This window comes from Schistocerca piceifrons, chromosome 3 (assembly GCF_021461385.2).
Source record: "Schistocerca piceifrons isolate TAMUIC-IGC-003096 chromosome 3, iqSchPice1.1, whole genome shotgun sequence".
Taxonomy (NCBI): domain Eukaryota; kingdom Metazoa; phylum Arthropoda; class Insecta; order Orthoptera; family Acrididae; genus Schistocerca; species Schistocerca piceifrons.
The window spans coordinates 351,167,702-351,191,049 of NC_060140.1; positions in this window are offsets into that span (position 1 = coordinate 351,167,702).

Consider the following 23,348-nt stretch of genomic DNA (forward strand, 5'->3'; position numbering starts at 1 on the left):
TGTACAATATGGCCGACTTCTGTACGATATCATGTAACATGGCCAGCAGCCATTACCAATAATCTCAAATTCAGTTTATATTTTTAAATTAACAGACAGCCATTGTTGCTACGACCGATTCATGCTCAACTGCATTTTATTTTAAAATCAGTGTCAAATATTTTCTTGAAACATATATCACGTGTGGCATGGTAATAACTAGAAAACAATACGCAAAAATGGAACAGCAAAGACGTACTATTCAGGCGCAATCCGACTCGGACGAGAGACAAATGTTAGAAAATGACTTTACGACAGCAACCGGTAGTGACGATTCATCAAACATTGACGCAAGTGTTGACGAAAATTTTGACAATAGGCCTTCCACCACAAAAATTTCAAAGTCTCAATCAGAGCCCATGTTAATGCATGACGTCACGTCTAATGACGCGGCGGGGGCAGAGACCTTGCAAACGGCAAACATTGCCGACATGTTACAAATGCTAATGAAACAAAACGCAGAAAATATGGCAACCTTACAGACGCAAAATGAACAGTTAAAGACACAAAATGACGGAATCAAATCTGATCTCATAGCACTCAAGACAGGTAATGACACTTTATGTAAGCGTGTGGAACTTATAGACGCCACACTGACCAAACAGATGACTGAACTCAGTACTAAATTTTCCCAGCTTAATACGAGACAAGAAAAGACTACAGCTGACGTAGCACTTTTACAGACACAAGTAAAAAACCTTAATGTCACGTGTGAAGTTCTTACTGAACAAATTCAAACATATCCTTCAGTACATGACAACCTTGAAAAACGAATTACTGACGTACAGAATAAATTTGACAATGTTGAACAACACCTGACTGACATCTTACAATCTGATGCCACAGCTCATTTTCAAAATATTAATAAAGAATTTCATGATTGGGTAGTCAACAAAGACAAACATTTTGATAGATGCTTACGTGAAAATTTACCAACAATTGTGCACGACTCCGTAGCGCAATACATTACTAATAACAAACAGCTGATCAGTGACGGAGTACAATCCGTCACTGCACCCATGAGACAATTCACCGATCGACCACAGTCTGAATGTAACGAAAATATCAGTCAAAATGCACAGTCCAGGAACCAATATACATTCGAGTATGACACACACATACCGCACACGACAAACACACAAGAACAAAACACACCACGACTACAACACATACCACGATGTGCAAACACAAACACAAGCTATTATCATGGTAGACCACAGCAACATTATCGTAATTACTCGCCAGCTGGACATAGCAGTAATTACAGTGGGACAAATCCATATCATAATGCAAAGGAAGACGAAAGCTTAATGAAACACAGGCAATTTCAGATTTTTATCCCAGAAAAACGAACCATTCATCCGGTGATTTTTCTCAAATCTTTTAGTAACGCATTTCCACGCACTTGGAGTGACCGGAAAAAGATTTCATATATTGTCGGTTACATCCAAGGCGATGCAGCTGTCTGGGCATACAGTCAAGCTGACGTATGTACCACGTACAGTGAGTTTGAGCGTGCTTTTCTGAACAAATTCTGGTCGCAATCCGTTCAGGAGCGACTCAGAAGACAAATTTTAGAACCTGAAGCTTTTAACAGTAAAAATGGTAACTTACGCAGATATTTTGAAAAATACTTGAACATGGGACACTTTTTAGACGAACCAGTCGCAACGCGAGATATACTCCGTGCGTTGAAGGCCAAATTGCCTTTCAACATTAAAGAAAAACTCCTACATATCCCGGATGACGATTCAGATTATTTTTTAACAGCTTTAGATTCGGTTGACATGTTACTTGAAGATCAGCGCTTCGCGCGGCAAAACAGCAGCCACAATGTTTACACTACTAGTGGTATGCAAAACATGCAGGCTTGCCAACACAATTCTGGCGTGCCCACAGTTGGATACGCGGTACAACAAAAACAGCAAACTCACATGCCGTCTCAGTACGGAAATCAAAATCAACACGCGTATTCCAATACAAACAATAGTTACAACAGTAATAACATTTCATGCGGCAATCCATACAAAAGGCACCGCGGTAATAACTACAACGGATACAAAGGTAATAACAAAAACACAAACAGAAATAGAAATAATAATAACTACGAGCCAAGACAGCATCAAGGTTGGACTCGTAACGATCAGTACTTTCATTCAAACTCTGCTTTACCACAGCAGCCACCACGTCAAAATTGGAGCATACCTTACGGCCGACAGGTAAGTTATAATGCGCAACAGCAACAACAACCGCAAAAGTTTGGAGATCATAATAGGCAATATCCGAATGTGAATATAATAGAAATGACACCTGATGCACAACCTCAATCTGTGTCAGTACCTAGTACAAATGCTAATCCAACAAACTAGAAACAGTCACTACTTTGCCCCAGGTCGTGGCTGAAGAATCCTTGGGGGGGCGGCTTCAATGTTAATCAGTTATTTGACACCACACTTGAACAACAGAATAATGATATGCCGAGTAATTCTAAACAAAAACTACCTGTTTTATTTATAAGATACAACCACAATAACAATATATCAGATGAACTTTTACAAGACAGTACACAATGTCGTTTAAACACAAATGAAATCGTTTTAGCATCCACTACTGGTGTAGTAGGTGGGATTACAACTACTATTATCCTAGATACAGGTGCAGCTGTGAGCGTTTTATCTTTTAATTTTTATAAAAAGATGTGTGAATTGGAACCTGTGCCTGAGTTTCCTACCCAAAACTGTAAAATAACTACTGCACTAGGTAATAAGTCATGTAGGGTTACGAAGCAAGTTTTTGTAAACGTTAAAATAGGTAATGGAACCGTACAATGGCCATTCCTGGTTGTACAAAACCTTGTGACTAATTGCATATTAGGAATAGATATTATGAGCGAGAAGGACTGCATTATAGACTTCTCCAAAGGTAAATGTATTTTAAATGATAAAAGCAGGGTAATTATTATTGATTTGGACAGGAGAACTCTAAAGCATGACAAACACTGTACAGGGTACAAGGTTCAGTTAGTACTTGACAAAGACATTCAAGACATGCAAACACACTCATCTGACGCAGAGCTAATGGACTTGAAAACATTGCTTGATCATAAGATAAGTGAAGCTACAGCTCTCAGTGCACATGAACGTATAAAACTACAGGAAGTGTTATCCAAATATTTACAAGTTTTTACCAAACGATTATGTGTTATCAACACGTATGTGTACAAGATTGAAGTTAAGCCTCACAAGATCTTCTACCATAAGACATATAACGTACCGTTATCTCAACGACCTGCTGTATGGCAAGAATTAAAACAAATGTTAGACTGGAAGGTCATTGAACCATCCATCTCACCTTACTGTAGTCCTCTACTTATTGTCAAAAAATCGAATGGAAGCATTAGGTTAGTGTTAGGCGCACGAGCTATTAATGAAATAATTTTACCGGTTCACACAAAACCTGAAAATTTAGAAGAGCAATTACAGAAATTTCTAGATGCAAAATATTTTTCCACAATAGATCTCGCTAATTCGTTTTGGCAGGTGGGTATCACTCCTGATTCTCGGAAATATACTGCATTTATGTTCGGGGGGCGAACCTATCAGTTTTGTGTTCTACCCTTCGGACTGAATGTCAGCTCTGGGGTATTCATTACAGCCCTGGATACCGTGCTTGGCGACGATTTAGTTGAGACAGTCACACACTATGTAGATGATATACTGATAGCTACACAATCTTGGAATGAACACGTTGACACACTTCAAAGAATTTTAGAAAAATTTGCACAAGCTGGAGTCACAGCCAATCTTAGAAAATCAAAGTTTGGTTGCAGTGAGATAAAGTATTTAGGACATATCATTAATTCACAGGGCATACGTCCGGATCCCAGTAAATTAGATGCTATCAGAAACTTTCCTAGCCCTCGAACTAAAAAGCAGTTAAAATCATTCCTTGGGCTATGTTCATTTTTCAGACGTTTTTTGCCACAACCACTTTTGAACAGTAAACATCTGCTAAATCTACTCAGAAAGAATCAAGTTTGGATCTGGTCGGAACAGTGCCAGAATGACTTTAATACAATTAAACATGCTTTAGTGAATGCTAACATATTGAGCCATCCAGATTTCAATTTAGATTTTTGTATGACTTGTGATGCTTCACGTACTGGCTTGGGCTGTTGCTTATTTCAAGTTGTAAATAATAAAGAGGAGGAACAGATAAGAATTATTGGGTTTGCGAGTCGCACTCTAACTGAATGTGAGCGTACATACTCCACTACTGAGTTAGAAACACTTTCCATAGTATGGGCATTCAAGAAATTCAATTATTATTTATTTGGAAAACATACAGTAATTTACACCGATCACCAGGCCCTGACATTTTTGTTAACTTGTAAACTTGTACATCCTAGACTATCACGATGGGCAGTTACACTTCAGAACTACTCTTTTGAAATTAAGTACATAAGAGGTAAGGACAACACCATTGCAGACACTTTGTCTAGACTTCCACAAGGTATGAATGATACCAACAGTGACTTAGAAAATATAAATGACTGCAGGATTCTCTTAATGCAAGACAAGCAGTATCACCAATATTATATTGATATGTGCAGAAACATGGCTGAATTACAAAAATCTGATCCTCACTGGTATAAAATAATAACATTACTGGTAGAAAAACACAATCATCCTTTGATTAAGTATTACAAGTTACACAATGATGTGCTATTTTACCGCCGACATCCAAATGCTACTAACTGGTGTGTATGCATTCCCAGAGAGTCTGAACGTAATTTAATTTGGCACACACACTTAGTTTGGGGTCATTATGGGACAAAAAAGTGTTTAGCGAAGCTCAGTACATACTGTTATTTTAGCAATATGAGAAGAAAAATTTACAGGGAACTGAAAACATGTGTCATATGTCAAAAATCAAAACCTCAGAATTTGTCCACAAAAACAGATTTACATTCTATTTTACCTAGTAAACCCCTGGAAATTCTGTGTACTGACATCAGTGGACCGCATCCAGCAAGCTCTGGAGGCGTCAAATATATCTTAGCTTTTTACGATATATTTTCTAAACATGTTAAACTTTATGCTTTAAAATCCGCCACTGCAAGTGCTATAATACGAAGATTCTCAAGTGATTACCTGACGCACGTGGGAAAACCTAAAGCAATTCTATCAGATAATGCAGCATACTACTCTGGGAACAAATGGAGAAATTTCTTGAAGGACAATAACATTAAAAGTATATTTATTTCGAGGTTTAGTCCACAATGTAACGCGACTGAGAGACTTTTCCGAGAATTAAATCGTTTCATGAGGACCTATATTTCATCAAAACATACTAATTGGGTGTCCTACCTAAGTCTTTTCGAAGACGTACACAATAACTTAAATATTTACGATACAAATTACACACCTAACGAGATCATGTTCAATTGCAAACAGAACGATCAGTGGATAGAACCATTACCTAAGTTGTCAGACAAGGAAATCACACCTGAACAGAAAATAAAAGAAGTATTGACTACGCTGACACATCACGCACAGATACGAAACAAACATCACAGAAACATAATAAAAAGAAAACAAAAATTCGAGGTAGGAATGCTTGTACTACTTCGTACTCATCATAAATCTGTTGCACTCAAACGACGCAACGCTAAGTGGCGTCTGCTATATGAAGGACCTTATATAATTGTTAACATACCGCACCCTGGTGCGTATCTGTTACAACATCGTAGAACTAACAAAATTATTGGGCTATACGCACACCGAGATCTTAGAGCATTTCATGCTGCATAATGTCAAAGTCATACCCATCAAAATATTGCTAAGCAACTCGAAAAACTCTGTTGCTACAACACAGATAATAAGTAGTATAGAAATTTTCATTTTAGCGTTCCAGAGTCGCAGTTGAAGACAGAAGAACTTTTCTTTCAACGCCGCGGCTCCACCGAGAAGACTGAATATTAAAGTAAAATTTATGATTACGTAGCAGTGAATGACATGTTAATTTTTCACGGAACATTTGTTATTGTAGGTACCACTGACTTGGTATGACACCTGACGAACTGACAGACGTCATCTGTGAAGCGATCTTTTACTTTGAGAAATAGATTAGACGCACATCTCTCAACACGAAAAGCATCTATCAGTAGTCAAGGCCACACAGACACTCTACACACACGCACAAAACGCGAGGAATCGAACATTTTCTCTCTCTTACTATTTTGAATATTTATTGAGTAGTGAAAACGCCTGGTCTTGCCTACTGATGTAATGAATGTTGTGTCTAACCTATCTTAATTTCAGATGACATCACAAAAAACATCGATAATATCCCAGCAAAACCGCTAAAGAGGATGTAAATATCTGCAATTCATGTAATCAAATGTGACACAATGTAATAACCTATAGCGATGTAATGATGATGTAAACATGTTTATGTGCAACTGTATTATGTTTATGCTAAGAAAATATGTGACGTGTGTATGTATAATTACTTATTTTCTTTTTAACTGATGTATCATGTAAAAATTTGAACAAAACGAGTGCCAAAAAGACATTGCATAGTGAACCTCTGTTCACGGACATTAACGAACATTACTAACTCTGCAACTACGCAGAAACCTATGTGAAGGAAACGGTTAATGCCATTCATTATGCATCGTACCTATGTAAACGCGATGAACGATTTCCTTGATTAATAACTACGAACATTTAGGTGAGCTATATTCAGCAAAAAACTGAAAATGTGAAGTGCATAATTCGTGCATCGTCTAGTGATATTACTACAGTACCCAACTTCAAGATGTTAACTGGATTAAATGGACACAAAGTGCCTGTCCAGAAAACAACACGACGGGTGGAAGAATTTTGGTTGGAACTTCAGGGAATGAAATGTTCTCGAAATGTGACGGACACTCTTACCTGGACTGTCCAAGGATCGACGCAAGCTATGTGCCGTCCGAGGTTCTGCAACCAAGCTTCCACGGAATGTAAAAAACGAACTGCACGTGGACCAATTACTCGATGGGTCACGTCTGATCTGTAATAAGCAATGCTTTTACTTACAATGAACTGCATCACAACGACTATAATGGAAATGGGAAATGGACACGCTTATGTATTAATCACGTTGTTATACAACGATGTTACTGTGATCAAAAAACTTTACCACGACGATACTAACCTGTAAAAAAAAAAAATTATTGTGCAGCAGATGAATATGAACTGTAATAACGACACGATGTGTATAGGTCAACGCACCTGAAAAATATGGACATTTTTCTTTGAAGTATTTCAAAACAATACTATGTAACTAAGAACATTCAACAATCTAAGTTGCATTGTGTTATAACGAATATTGTAAATTTAAAACTAAGTTACCTGTCATAGAATGTAGTCTTCATATGTAATCTTGGTTGAATATTTTCTTTGTGCAACGACTGAGAAACGCGCGCACACGAACAATATGAACTGCAATACTGTGCCGCGTGATCTAACTGTACGACATAACGGCAGTCACACAGACGCTTCTGCGCATGCGCGCACTCTATCTGCCAACATAAGAACTTTTACGGCGCACCCGCGTCATTCAAAGTTTGTATATAATGTGTATAATGTGTATAATGTAGGTCATGTAAATAGTTGTAGATAACTTAGATTTTCTTGTGCCTTTAGGTGAATTGCTCGCCTGCAGGTGTGTCCTTTCGCCTCGCAATTCAGGGGGCAATATAAAGGCACATTTGCATGCCGAGCGTGAGTTTCCTCGGAAACGCGAGATATTAATTAAATAAATAATCAGTGACAAATAAATAAAGCCTATGGCGCACAACTGGAGCGCTGTGTCGCTGATAAAACAAAAGCACAATTACGTTACTCGTATGTTTGATTAAGAAAAGAGAGCTCTGGTTGAAGTGGTGCGAGAAGCACGTATTTTAGTTTATTGTCTGGCACACCGCCATATTTCATGTTATAGAAAATTACTGCGAGTTGCAACCATACTAGGCACTCGATTCTGAAAAGAATTTATATTTATAAAAGTAAGTAGGATTGTGAACTGTAGGCTTATTCATTGAATATATCTGATTTAACTAACTGTGTAATTTTTTTGTTTAGTAGACAATCACCTCTGTAAGACGTTTTGGCATGGCTGGCAAATTATTGTAATATTGAGATTTAGTTTATGAGTCCGCACCTACCGCAGCAGTCTTTGGAAACGATTTAATTACGAAGTCCGATTATTTCAGTTTTATTTCACGGTCAACTACGAGTAACATTGCCTTTACGAAAAAGCCATTGTCAAGCGTCTGATACCGAATAATTAAAACCTGACGACTCATAGGAGAGACAATCATACAGATAAAATAATTAATATTTTATTTTATTTTATTTTATTTTATTAATTTTATAGCTACCTTGGGAATGGAGAGTGTAAAGGACACGTTACTATTGTTAATGACAGGCCATATGAGCACACACTGATAGAAAAGCTTGAATGTGTTGGGCATGTACAAAAACGAATCGGAGCTTGGCCGAAAAAATTATGTAAAGACTTCAGTGGAAAAAAACTGTCATATGGAAAATATACAGGTGTCGTCTTACAAAAAGTGAAATTGATTCTTTGACTCAATATTATGGACTAGCAATAAGTAGAAATGTAGGAGATTTACAGAACATGAGACGATCTGTTTGGGCAACATGGTTTCACAGAGTGTCAACAGATGAAACCTCACAGCATAGTTTGTGTCCAAAAGGGGAAGATTCGTGGTGCAAGTACTGATTGAGCAATTCTACAGGCATACAATATACCTACAAGCAATCCTTACTACTTGCTGTAATGGAGGCAATTAGGCCTATATATAGGGATCTGCCAAATAAAAATCTACATGTATGCATGGTCTCTCTCTCAGAATGCAAATGAAAGCTTCAGCAGCTGTATATGGGAGAGAATACCCAAAGTTGCGTTTGTTGGGCTGATAGTGCTGTACATTAGTGTAATGGATGCATTGGTAACATTCAATGATGGTGCAATTTCAAGGATCAATGTTATGAAGAAATTGAGCATCCAGATTGGAAGGAATATGGCGTCAGCTCTAACTGCTTATTGATAGGCGGCAGGTAACCGAGGCAGAGACAGCTGCAGAAGCTGCTACCAAGGAGTGAAGGATAAAGAAAAGAATGAAGATAAAGAGTATGAAGGATAAGGTTGGCTCTGAGCACTACGCGACTTAACTTCTGAGGTCATCCGTCGCCTACAACTTAGAACTAATTAAACCTAACTAACCTAAGGACATCACACACATCCATGCCCGAGGCAGGATTCGAACCTGCGACCGTAGCGGGAGAATAAGGAAACAGGAGGACAACTGGAGTATGCTGTTGGAATGTTCTAAACGAGCATAGTGGTAAGTTAATAAATCTGTAAATCTTCTTTTGCGATTTACCGAAAACTTTAATTTGCATCATTCAGGTACACTTTTCTCCTAAACGACTGAAGTTAAACTCACAAAAATTGGTACAGATGTTTAGAACGACCTCCTCTACCTCCCTCGCCTACTATTTCCTGAAAAATTTATAACATGATGATGATGTCGGTGATATTTGAGATACATTTTAAAATATTTTTGTTGTAGTAAAATAAATTAACTGACTTTTTGACGGATCAGCATCAGGGAAGGAAACTGGAGGCGTAAAACACTTATGTGAATGTTTCTGTACTCTGACTCTTTTTCCAAGCTGTACAGTCAGTGGTTCGAAAGAAAATGGTATCACAGTGAAATAGTGTTCCATTTTTTATACTATTATAAATATTGCTGTCAGTAGCAAAATATAATAAATATCTCAATGATTTTTTGAAAAATGCTTTGACTAATGACCCTAATTGTGTGTAAGAATTTTGAGCTATCTCTCATTTATAGATCAGCTGCACTACGAGGGTGAAGATAATGCTAAAAACGGAGCCTGTTCAAGGGGTGTCCCCTTAAGGGAGACGAAAATTTAATTGTCATGGGGTGACTGGAATTCGATAATAGGAAAAGGAAGAGAAGTAAAATTAGTAGGTGAATATGGGCTGGTGGAAAGGAATGAAAGAGAAAGCCGCCTGGTGAATTTTGCACAGACCATAATACAGGGTGATTCAAAAAGAATACCACAACTTTAGGAATTTAAAACTCTGCAACGACAAAAGGCAGAGCTAAGCACTATCTGTCGGCGAATTAAGGGAGCTATAAAGTTTCATTTAGTTGTACATTTGTTTGCTTGAGGCGCTGTTGACTAGGCGTCAGCGTCAGTTGATGCTAAGATGGCGACCGCTCAACGGGAAAGTCAACCGTCACAATGTCTGTATGTGGGGCACTGAGAATCCGCGGGAAACAACTCAGTATGAACGTGACTCGCCTAAGGTGAACGTTTTCTGTGCCATTTCAGCCAATAAAGTTTTTGGTCCCTTTTTCTTCGAAGGTGCTACTGTAACTGGACTACAGTATCTGGAGATGTTAGAGAATTGGCTGTTCCTTCAGCTCGAACAAGAAGCACAACAATTCATATTTCAGCAGGATGGAGCGCCACCACATTGGCACTTATCTGTCCGTAACTACCTGAACGTCAACTACCCGAGGCGATGGATCGGCCGCCAGGCAGCCCGTGACAGAGCACTTCATCACTGGCCTCCAAGAAGCCCTGATCTTACCCCCTGCAATTTTTTCTTATGGGGGTATAGTGTTTCGCCCACCTCTCCCAGCCACCATTGATGATTTGAAACGAGAAATAACAGCAGCTATCCAAACTGTTACGCCTGATATGCTACAGAGAGTGTTGAACGAGTTGGAGTATCGGGTTGATATTGCTCGAGTGTCTGGAGGGGGCCATATTGAGCATCTCTGAACTTGGTTTTGAGTGAAAAAAAAACCTTTTTAAATACTCTTTGTAATGATGTATAACAGAAGGTTATATTATGTTTCTTTCATTAAATACACATTTTTAAAGTTGTGGTATTCTTTTTGAATCACCCTGTATAATAATTGCTAACACTTGGCTTAAGAATCATGAAGGAAGGCTGTATACGTGGAAGAGACCTGGAGACAATGGAAGGTTTCAGACTGATTATATAATAGCAAGACAAAGATTTCAGAACCATATTTTAAATTGTAAGACATTTCCAGGCACAAGTGTGTACTCTGACCACAATTTATTAGTTATAAACTGTAGGTTAAAACTGAATAAATTGCAAAAATGTGGGTATTTAAGGAGTTTCATAGAGAGCATTAGGGAACGATTGACAAGACCAGGAGCCGGCCGTAGTGGCCGAGCGGTTCTAGGCGCTACAGTCTGGAACCGCGCGACCGCCACGGTCGCAGGTTCCAATCCTGCCTCGGGCATGGATGTGTGTGACGTCATTAGGTTAGTTAGGTTTAAGTAGTTCTAAGTTCTAGGGGACTGATGACCTCAGAAGTTAAGTCCCATAGTGCTCAGAGCCATTTGACAAGACCAGGGAAAGAAATACAGCAGAAGTAGAATGGATAACTTTGAGAGATGAAATATTGAAGGCAGCAGAGGATCAAGTAGGTAAGAATATGAAAGCGAGTAGAAATCCTTGGGTAACACAAGAGATATTGAATTTCGGTGATGAAAGGAGAAAATGTAGAAATGCAGTAAATGAAGCAGACGAAACGGAATACAAAAGTCTAAAAAATGAGATTAACAAGACGTACAGAACGGTTAAGAAGAGATGCCTAGAGGACAAATGTAAGAATTTATAAGCATATTTCACTAGGAGAAAGTAGACACTGTTTACAGGAAAATTAGAGAGACCTTTGGAGAAAATAGAACCATCTGCATGAATATCAGAAGCTGAGATGGAAAACTCCTAAGCAAAGAAGGGAATGCTGAAAGGTGGAAGGTGTACATAGGCGTTCTGTATATGGGAGATGTACTTGAGGTCAATATTATAGAAGTGGAAGAGGACGTAGATAGAGATGAAATGGGAGACATGACACTGTGTGAAGAATTTGACAGAGCACTGATAGCCCTAAGTCGAAACAAGGCGCTGAGAGTAGACAGAATTCCGTTAGAACTATTGATTGCCATGGGAGAGCTAGCGAAGACAAAACTCTTGCATCTGGTGAGCAGGATGTATGAGACAGGAGAAGTGCCCTCAGACTTCAAGAAGGATATAATAATTCCAATTCTATAGAAAACAGGTACTGACAGGTGTGCACATTACCTAATTATCCGTTTAATAAGTGATGGTTGCAAAATACTAACATGAATTCTCTACAAAAGAATGGAAAAACTGGTAGAAACTGACTATGGGAAGATCAGTTTGGGTTTCAGAAAAATGTAGAAACATGCAAGGCAATACTACGACTTCTCATAGAAGATAGGTTAAGGAAAGACAAACCTACTTTTATAGCATTTGTAGACTGAGAGAATGCTCTCGATAACGTTGACTGGACTCTTTGAAGTTCATAGGGTAGTATGGGTAAAATACAGCGAATGAAAGCCTATTTACAGCTTGTACAGAAAGAAGATGGCACTCATAAGAGTCGAGGGGCCTGAAAGGGAAGCAGTATTTGATAAGAGAGGGAGACAGGGTTGTAGCCTTTCCCCGATATTATTCAATCTGTACACTGTAAGCAGTAAGGGAAACTAAAGAAAAGAAATAAAAACTTTGAGGTTTGCAAATGACATTGTAAGATAGCAAAGGACTTGGAAGAACAGCTGCGCGGAATGGAAAGCGTCTTGGAAGGAGATTGTCAAATGAACATCAATCAAAGCAAAGCGAGGGTAATGGAATGTAGTCGAATTAAAGCAGGTGATGCTGTGGGAATTAGATTAAGAAATGAGGCATTTAAAGTAGTAGATGAGTTTTGATATTTGAGCAGCAAAATATATGATGATGACCGAAGTAGAGTGGATATAAAATGTAGACTGGCAATGGCAATAAAAGCATTGTTGAAGAAGAGATATTTGTTAATATTGAGAATAGATTTAAGTATCAGGAAATCTTTTCTGAGAGTATATGTGTGGAGTGTAGCCATGTATGGAAGTGAAACGTGGACGATAAAAAGTTTAGACAAGAAGAGAACTAAAGCTTTTGAAATGCTACAGAGGAATGCTGAAGATAAGATGGGTAGACCACGTAACTAATGGGGAGGAACTGAATGGAACTGTGGAGCAAAGACATTTTTTGTACAACCTAACTAGAAGAAGAGATCAGTTGATAGGACACTTCCTGAGACATCAAGAGATCACCAATTTAGTACTGGAGGAAAGAGTAGGGGGTAAAAATAGTAGATTGAGACCAAGAGATGAATACAGCAAGCAGATTCAGAAGAATATGTGCTGTAGCAGTTACTCAGAGATGAAGAGGCTTGCATAGGATAGAGTAGCATAGAGATCTGCATCAAACCAATCTTCAGGCGGGCTGAAGACCACAACAACAGCAACAACATTGTTAACAGTTAACAGTGCTTCTTTGTTAAGTTAAGTTCCTTTTTTTAATGTTTTATTTGAGAAGTGATACTGTCTAATATGGTTGTAGGGATAAAGAGGAAATTGCAGTAAGATGTCAGCTTTGACCCGTAACGTAGTGAACGTGTTCCAAACGACGTAAACAGCATGGCGACCATAGGGTCATATGACTGGCGATGATTTGGAACGTAAACAACACCGATGATTTCTATAACGGGAATTCACTACAACAGAAAAAATAGTTCGAATTATAACTGTTATGTAGAATCACACATAGGTAAGAAAAACGTTTTTGGAAAGAAAACAAATAAAGTATCGTAAAAAAAGTTCTGCAGTTGCAATGGACATTACGACACAGAGTATGAGTTAAAATGTGTCCTACATGAATCGTGAATAATGTAGGAAAATATACTATAGCTATAAAAGCGAAGTGAATACTCTTATAGACAGTTCCAAATATAAGTGCTTGTCATTAGTAAATCGAGATTATTTTCACGAGAAGGACTCTTATCGGAAAGAGAACGAATGAACTATTGTAAAAACAGTTCTAGAGCTGTAATGGCGGCCTCGATACACGATACAAGCTAAAAACGTATCGTAAAGAAATCAACGCTGCTATCGACGAGCACCCGTGCACTATATAGCTCAAGTGGAGGCTGCAACACACAGTTTACAATATATGTCCTTTTCAGTAGTAAATCGAAAATGTTTGCACAAGAAGAACTTTATCTGTTTGCCGGGAAAAGCTGAACTGAGCATCGTAAAAACGGTTCTACATAGTGGGTACCACGACACAATACGGACTAAAAAAGTTATATATAAATTGAAGCTACGCTGGTGTGCAAAACTTAAGGACTAAAGTAGCTTTTGCATCATGTGACACTGCCAGGTAACAATGTCGATGAATCCTGGTCCGCACGTAGAAAGAACTGCTACATTATAGTACAGAAGATAACTGAAAAAAATACGCAATAAGTCAAACAAAAACGATGCTTTTGTTTAAAGACAATACTTCTACCGAAGCCACCGCGATTTATTATTGTCCCCTGCATGTTAGAAACCGCGGGCAGTGGCCGGGTGTTTAGAGGTGCCATGTCACGGACTGCGCTGCCCCTTCCGCCGAAGGTTCGGGTCCTGCCTCGGGCATGGGTGTGGGTGTGTTGTTCTCAGCACAAGTTAGTTTAAGATAGTTTAACAGGGAGTAAGTCTAGGGAGCGATGACCTCATCAGTTTGGTCCCTTGCCAAATTTAAACAGACGTAAATCCCCAAGATTGGCGATCCTTTACTGAAGCTCGACATTTAGCGCGGAGTTCAACGCGAGACGCCTATAACAGTTTCCACAACGAAACTTTGTCTCGAATCCTGGCAGAAAATCCAAAGAGATTCTGGTTGTACGTGAAGTATGTTAGTGGCAAGAAACAATCAATGCCTTCTCTGCGCGATAAAAATGGAGATGCTACCGAAGACAGTGCTGCCAAAGCAGATTTACTAAACACAGCCTTCCGAAATGCCTTCACAAAAGAAGACGAAGTAAATATTCCAGAATTCGGATCGAGAACAGCTGCCAACATGGGTAACGTAGAAGTAAATATCCTCGGAGTAGTGAAGCAACTCAAATCACTTAATAAAAGCAAGTCTTCTGATCCAGACTGTATACCAATTAGGTTCCTTTCGGAGTATGCTGATGCATTAGCCCCATACTTAACAATCATATACAACCGTTCGCTAGACGAAAGATCCTTACCCAAAGACTGGAAAGTTGCACAGGTCACACCAATATTCAAGAAAGATAGTAGGAGTAATCCACTAAATTACAGGCCCATATCGTTAACGTCGATATGTAGCAAGATTTTAGAACATATATTGTGTTCGAACATTATGAATTACCTCGAAGGAAACGTTCTCTTGGCACACAGTTAACATGGGTTCAGAAAATATCGTTCCTGTGAAATACAACTAGGTCTTTATTCACATCAAGTGCTGAGTGCTATTGATAAGGGATTTCAGATCGATTCCGTATTCCTGGATTTCCGGAATGCTTTTGACACTGTACCACACAAGCGGCTCGTAGTAAAATTGCGTGCTTATGAAATATCGTCTCAGTTACGTGACTGGATTTGCGATTTCCTCTCAGAGAGGTCACAATTCGTAGTAACTGACGGATAGTCATCGAGTAAAACAGAAGTGATTTCCGGCGTTCCCCAAGGTAGTGTTATAGGCCCTTCGCTGTTCCTTATCTATATAAACGATTTGGGAAACAATCTGAGCAGCCGTCTTCGGTTCTTTGCAGATGACGCTGTCGTTTATCGACTAAGAAAGTCATCAGAAGATCAAAACAAACTGCAAAACGATTTAGAAAAAATATCTGAATGGTACGAAAAATGGCAGTTGACCCTAAATAACGAAAAGTGTGAGGTCATCCACAAGAATGCTAAGAGGAACTCGTTATACTTCGGTTACACGATAAATCAGTCTAACCTGAAAGCCGTAAATTCAACAAAATACCTAGGTACTACCATTACGAACAACTTAAATTGGAAATAACACATAGCAAATGTTGTGGGGAAGACTAACCAGAGGCTGCGTTTTATTGGCAGGACACTTAGAAAATGTAACAGACCTACTAAGGAGACTGCCTACACTACGCTTGTCCGTCCTCTTTTAGAATACTGCTGCGCGTTGTGGGATCCTTACCAGGTAGGACTGACGGTCATCGAAAAAGTTCAAAGAAAAGCAGCACATTTTGTATTATCGCGAAATATGGGAGAGAGTGTCACAGAAATGATGCAGGATTTGGGCTGGAAATCATTAAAAGAAAGGCGTTTTTCGTTGCGACAGAATCTTCTCACGAAATTCCAATCACCAACTTTCTCCTCTGAATGTGAAAATATTTTGTTGACACCGACCTACATAGGGCGGAACGATCACCACGATAAAATAAGGGAAATCAGAGCTCGTACAGAAAGATATAGGTGTTCATTCTTTCCGCGCGCTATACGAGATTGGAATAATAGAGAATTGTGAAGGTGGTTCGATGAACCCTCTGCCAGGCACTTGAATGTGATTAGCAGAGTATCCATGTAGATGCAGATGGGGAAGTGAACCGTAATTGGAAAATGTAGCTAAAATGAAAATGAAAAGTATATTAGATCCGACATTAAAAGTTACTTTTGTCGATGCCTCAATTAACGCTATTGTCTTTCATCATTGCCATCACTAAGCAAACTCATGTGTTATACAATGATACAGCAGCCTTCAGAACAGTCCTGTCTTCTGAGCATTCCTTACCTATCTTCCATTAACGCCTCAGCAGTTGCTGATACGCGTTGTTTTGTGCTTCTGCCACGCATTTGTCATGTCCGCCCGCAGATGACTTAAAATAGTAACGAGAATTCAGAGCATTGTAAAGTGCCCAGTGTACAGAAATTTCGAAACACTGTGAAAACAGAATATGTGCGTCATACAGCGGCTCAAATTAAAAACTGCTGACCTCAAGTTCCAAGTCGTTACACTCGATTTCCATACGTCTCTTGGATACAGATTGTATAGATCCTACAGAGTTTTAGGTAATTCAGCAAGCGTTATGTTGTTCTCTTTCTTGAGTAGTTAGGTCGTAGTATATTTTCCCTCTGCGTGGTGGCTCAAATCACCGCATTCCGTCTACTTGCCAAATGATTAACCTTTTGTGATCATCCGTTTACAACTTCTTGTAACACACTACTCCACTTGTCAGTACGTGTCTCCCATATACACCGATTTGTATACCGGTCTTGATTGTTAACTGATAGATTCTTTCTTTCCTTGATTTTTCACGATTTTTCCACTCTGTTTGTTACTTTGTTATTGAATGTCAGTGTGTACCATGTTTTCCAGCATTTTCGGTGTCATCTTCTATCACACTGTTGTTTTCTGTTATGTGATTGTTACCGTTATGTGGTGTTTTCGTATCCTTGTTGGTGTATGCGCTGTTGTTGTTGTCTTCAGCCCTGAGACTGGTTTGATGCAGCTCTCCATGCTACTCTAAACTGTGCAAGCTTCTTCATCTCCCAGTACTTACTGCAACCTACATCCTTCTGAATCTGCTTAGTGTATTCATCTATTGGTCTCCCTCTACGATTTTTACCCTCCACGCTGCCCTCCAATGCTAAATTTGTGATCCCTTGATGCCTCAGAACATGTCCTACCAACCGGTCCCTCCTTCTTGTCAAGTTATGCCACAAGCTCCTCTTCTCCCCAATTCTATTCAATACCTCCTCATTAGTTATGTGATCTACCCATCTAATCTTCAGCATTCTTCTGTAGCACCACATTTCGAAAGCTTCTATTCTCTTCTTGTCTAAACTATTTAACGTCCATGTTTCACTTCCATACATGGCTACACTCCATACAAATACTTTCAGAAAAGACTTCCTGACACTTAAATCTATACTCGATGTTAACAAATTTCTCTTCTTCAGAAACGCATTCCTTGTCATTGCCAGTCTACATTTTATATCCTCTCTACTTCGACCATCATCAGTTATTTTGCTCCCCAAATAGCAAAACTCCTTTACTACTTTAAGTGTCTCATTTCCTAATCTAATTCCCTCAGCATCACCCGACATAATTCGACTACATTCCATTATCCTCGTTTTGCTTTTGTTGATGTTCATCTTATACCCTCCTTTCAAGACACCATCCATTCCGTTCAAGTACTCTTCCAAGTCCTTTGCTGTCTCTGGCAGAATTACAATGTCACCGGCGAACCTCAACGTTTTTATTTCTTCTCCATGGACTTTAATACCTACTCCGAATTTTTCTTTTGTTTCCTTCACTGCTTGCTCAATATGCAGATTGAATAACATCGGGGACAGGCTACAACCCTGTCTCACTCCCTTCCCAACCACTGCTTCCCTTTCATGCCCCTCAACTCTTGTAACTGCCATCTGGTTTCTGTACAAATTGTGAATAGCCTTTCGCTCCCTGTATTTTACCCCTGCCACCTTTAGAATTTGAAAGAGAGTATTCCAGTCAACATTGTCAAAAGCTTTCTCTAAGTCCACAAATGCTAGGAATGTAGGTTTGCCTTTCCTTAATCTATTTTCCAAGATAAGTCGTAGGGTCAGTATTGCCTCATGTGTTCCAACATTTCTACGGAATCCAAACTGATCTTCGCCGAGGTTGGCTTCTACCAGTTTTCCAATTCGTCTGTAAAGAATTCGCGTTAGTATTTTGCAGCTGTGACTTATTAAACTGATTGTTCGGAAATTTTCACATCTGTCAACACCAGCTTTCTTTGGGATTGGAATTATTATATTCTTCTTGAAATCTGAGGGTATTTCGCCTGTCTCATACATCTTGCTCACCGGATGGTAGAGTTTTGTCAGGACTGGCTGTCCCAAGGCCGTCAGTAGTTCCAATGGAATGTTGTCTACTCTCAGGGCCTTGTTTCGACTCAGGTCTTTCAGTGCTCTGTCAAACTCTTCACGCAGTATCGTATCTCCCATTTCATCTTCATCTACATCCTTTCCATTTCCATAATATTGTCCTGAAGTACATCGCCCTTGTATAAACCCTCTATATACTCCTTCCACCTTTCTGCTTTCCATTCTTTGCTTAGAACTGGGTTTCCATCAGAGCTCTTGATATTCATACAAGTGGCTCTCTTTTCTCCAAAGGTCTCTTTAATTTTCCTGTAGGCAGTATCTATCTTACCCCTAGTGAGATAAGCCTCTACATCGTTACATTTGTCCTCTAGCCATCCCTGCTTAGCCATTTTACACTTTCTGTCGATCTCATTTTTGAGACGTTTGTATTCCTTTTTGCCTGCTTCATTTACTGCGTTTTTTATATTTTCTTCTTTTATCAATTAAATTCAATATTTCTTCTGTTACCCAAGGATTTCTACTAGCCCTCTTCTTTTTACCTACTTGATCCTCTGCTGCCTTCACCACTTCATCCCTCAGAGCTACCCATTCTTCTTCTACTGTATGCGCACAGTATGTGAATAGTTCAGCTGTAGTTTTATTTTATATTACAGTTTGTCTACTGTCTTTGGTTCTTAGAGACTTAAACCAGCAATTTGTTTGAATATTATCAACTGTTGCTAGTATCTGTCTTTATACAATGCGACTCTGAAACCTGTCAATTTCTGAATTGTGGAGGGGTTGAATCTATTGTGGATGATTTGTGCAGGTTGCTATGAACTTTCTGTGCATCAAGACTTTGTGAGTTTTGTCTTATACTGAGACGACTAGGAAGAAAGAAGGGAACGAAGATTGGGTTTAACGTCCCGTTGACATCGAAGTCATTAGAGATGGAGCAGAAGCTCGGATCGTGTCAAGGATGGGGAACGAAATCAGCCGTGCTCTTTCAAAGTAACCATCAAGGGGGCGATTTCGGGAAATCACGGAAAACCTAAATTTGGATCGCCGGACATGGGTTTGAACCGTCGTCCTCCCTAATATGAGTCCAGTGCGCTACCCACAGCGTCGTCTCACTCGGCTGTCTAGGAAATTTATCTTTTTGTTTATTTTCATTTGTGAAGTGGTTGTTTCATTGGACAGTGTTCATGTCCCTGCGGTGCAGCAGTTTTCGAATGTGTGATTGATTCACAAGAATAATTCTCATATGAAATTTGCCATTTGTGCGCCAAATTTGGTTGAAATCGACCCAGAGCTTTGGGTTGTGATCCTGGATAGACATATTTACATACTTACAGACTGCTTTATATCTACATAGATCAGTTTCTTCCCCCATAACTGTGCTAGTGGATGCATCTGACACATAAATCGCACATACTTCCACCTCCTCCTCCCCTGTAGCTGCATTTTCCTTCCTCTATCTGTTTGTCCACCACATCCTCCAACCTTCATCCGTCAATCTCCTCCACACTCTTTCTGTCACTTCATCTCCACCATATCCCTCTCTTTGTCCATCTCCTCTGCACACTCTCTCTGATAATATTTTCCTCTCTGTCCCTTTGTCCATCCACATCTTCCTTTCCCTCTTTGTTTTCCATCGCCTACTACTCTGCCTCCTTCATCTCCCCCTCCTCCCCACCGAGCGAGGTGGCGCAGTGGTTAGCACACTGGACTCGCATTCGGGAGGACGGCGGTTCAATCCCGTCTCCAGCCATCCTGATTTAGGTTTTCCGTGATTTCCCTAAATCGTTTCAGGCAAATGCCGGGATGGTTCCTTTGAAAGGGCACGGCCGATTTCCTTCCCCATCCTTCCCTAACCCGAGCTTGCGCTCCGTCTCTAATGACCTCGTTGTCGACGGGACGTTAAAACAACACTAACCTAACCTAACCCTCCTCCCCTGTCTCTCTCTGTCGAAGTCCCCTTCCCCCTAACTCTGAGCATCTCTCCTTCACCACCTCTGCGTTCATCTTCACCTTTCTGCTCCCTCTGTCAATCTTGTCATCTCCCTCTCTCTCTCTTTGCTCACTATCTTATTGCATATAGTTATGCTGCATGCTGCTGCAGTGTATCTGAGTGTCCACATGTTGATGCTTGCTGTGTCGCAACACCACGCTGTTGTGATGTCTCTGAGTCTCTTGAGGTTGATGCTCTCTGTTTCATGTATTGTAATCTTGCCTTATAATGTTGCACTATGGGTTTGGGTGCAGCAGTGTACTGTCTTTTACATTGTAAGCAGGTGCCGAGCTGTTGGCCTATCTCTGAGGTTTTACATATGGAAGCTGCGGCGCGCCGAGCTGCAAGTCTTATGTTCATTACAGGGGTGCTCTCTTGTTTGCGTTCTTGTTTACGTTTGTTGGATCATGTACACATGTAGCTGATTGGCTTACGTTTCCTTTTATACATTTTGATGGCAGGAGTGTCTGTAAAGACGCAAGACATGGGTAGTTACAAAAGTAAGCAGAAGGCAACTATGTGTTGTTACTGTGTACTTATACCTGTAATCATGATGGCGAGCTGTAATGTCAGAGAGGTGTAGTGGGTGTGGCACCACTTCTGCTCATGCCCAGCTCCTCCAGTTATTTGATGCGAAGGGGTGCACCTCTCAATGTCAACACCTTGGTGTAGTTAAAGCTATGTCAATGGCCAATGCTTTGTGTATGCTGTCGCTTGTGCATGGTAATGTAGTGATGGCCAGTGCTTTGTATATGTTGTGACTTGTGTGTGGCAGTGTAGTGCTCACAAAATGCTGTGGCCGCTAGACGCGCAGTCGGCTAGAAAGAACGGCAGTGGGAGAGAGGGGCTGGTCACTCAGAGCATTGTAGGAAAATCGCCACGCAGTGGAGGGGAGGTGCCATTCTAAACTGAAGTCTATGCTTACATTTTTTGTAAATATTAAGTGGGGCCCCTCGACGCCAACACTTGCGTGGTGATCATTCAAAAAGATCTACTGTCACCTCTGTTTTCATTAGTATCTAAAAGGAATTCGTCCGAAAATGCAGCGATTTATTTTCGCCTGGCTTGTTAACCAATTGTAACTTTCAGAGAAGCATCATGAGTGGCGAATTTTGAGTGAAACCTACACATTTCCCTGGCTGCTACATCAAAATTTGCTTCTTTTACTAAAAAAAAAAAACAGTGGAGTTTACACTGTCTCACCTCATTAACATGTGCAGACACAGTTGTGAGAGATTTCTGAGACAGTGGTTTATTAAGTTTATTGAGGAACTGAGGAAAAGTAAACCCAGTAGCTTATGAAAAAGCAAAAACGTGTAGTGTCTTCACATACGTTGTTCCAAAAACCGTAGCATTTCTCGTTTCACCAGCTATCGATGGCCTTTAAAAATTACGCTCTTTCACCTAAAAAGTCTGTAGTTATTGGAATAGGACAGTAGATAATGAGGTTTTACATAATAACGACATGGCAAAATTCTTTCCGTCTCGCATGTTATCATTTTCCAAAATCTCATTTCGATATCTGAAACCGTTTATGAAATATGAGGAATGTTGTGGATATTTCACTCTGTCTTTATCGCTGGCGCGGCGAGACCGCAAATGAGTGTGCTACATCAAATCAATTTTGAAGAGATTCGTGACAGATATGTCCACCCAAGTCTAAAGAAAAATTTTACATGTTAGCTAAATTTTGTTCGCAACAACATATTGCATAATATGCACTAACCGCAAAATCATAGTAACATCTGTTTTTCATTGCACACCTTTCGGAATTTCGCGCAGTACTTTTCATGTAAGCATCGCAATAACTATGGTCAGTAACGAAATGATGGGCACTTCATCATGAATCTGACATATAAAGCTATAATTACAGCAAAAATAAATTTTTTTAGAATAGTTTCTGTTAAGTCGTTTGAGAAAGGTTATGGGGTGCGTGCCACGGTTCTGTCATCGCTGCCCGGCCGAAAAGTGGAAAAACGCTTAACGGCCTCCCCTTCCGAACGAGCGAATGAACTCACCCAGAGCTTTGGACGAAAACTGGTCACTGCGCATCAGCCACCGTATCTTGCACGAGCTGCACAGAGATGTGAACAACGTGCACAGCGGCCAAGAACGCACGACATTTCTATTGGTTTATAAATGCTATGCTGGAACATAGAAGCGAAAATTATCTATTTATTATTTCCTAATACATGTATACATGTATACATGGAAGAACCCTGGAGATACTATAAGATATCAGGTAGATTATATAATGGTAAGACAGAGATTTAGGAACCAGGTTTTAAATTGTAAGACATTTCCAGGGGCGGATGTGGACTCTGACCACAGTCTATTGGTTATGAACTGTAGATCAAAACTGAAGAAACTGCAAAAAGGTAGAATTTAAGGATATGGGACCCGGATAAACTGAAAGAACCAGAGGTTGTACAAGGTTTAAGGGGGAGCATAAGGGAACAATTGAC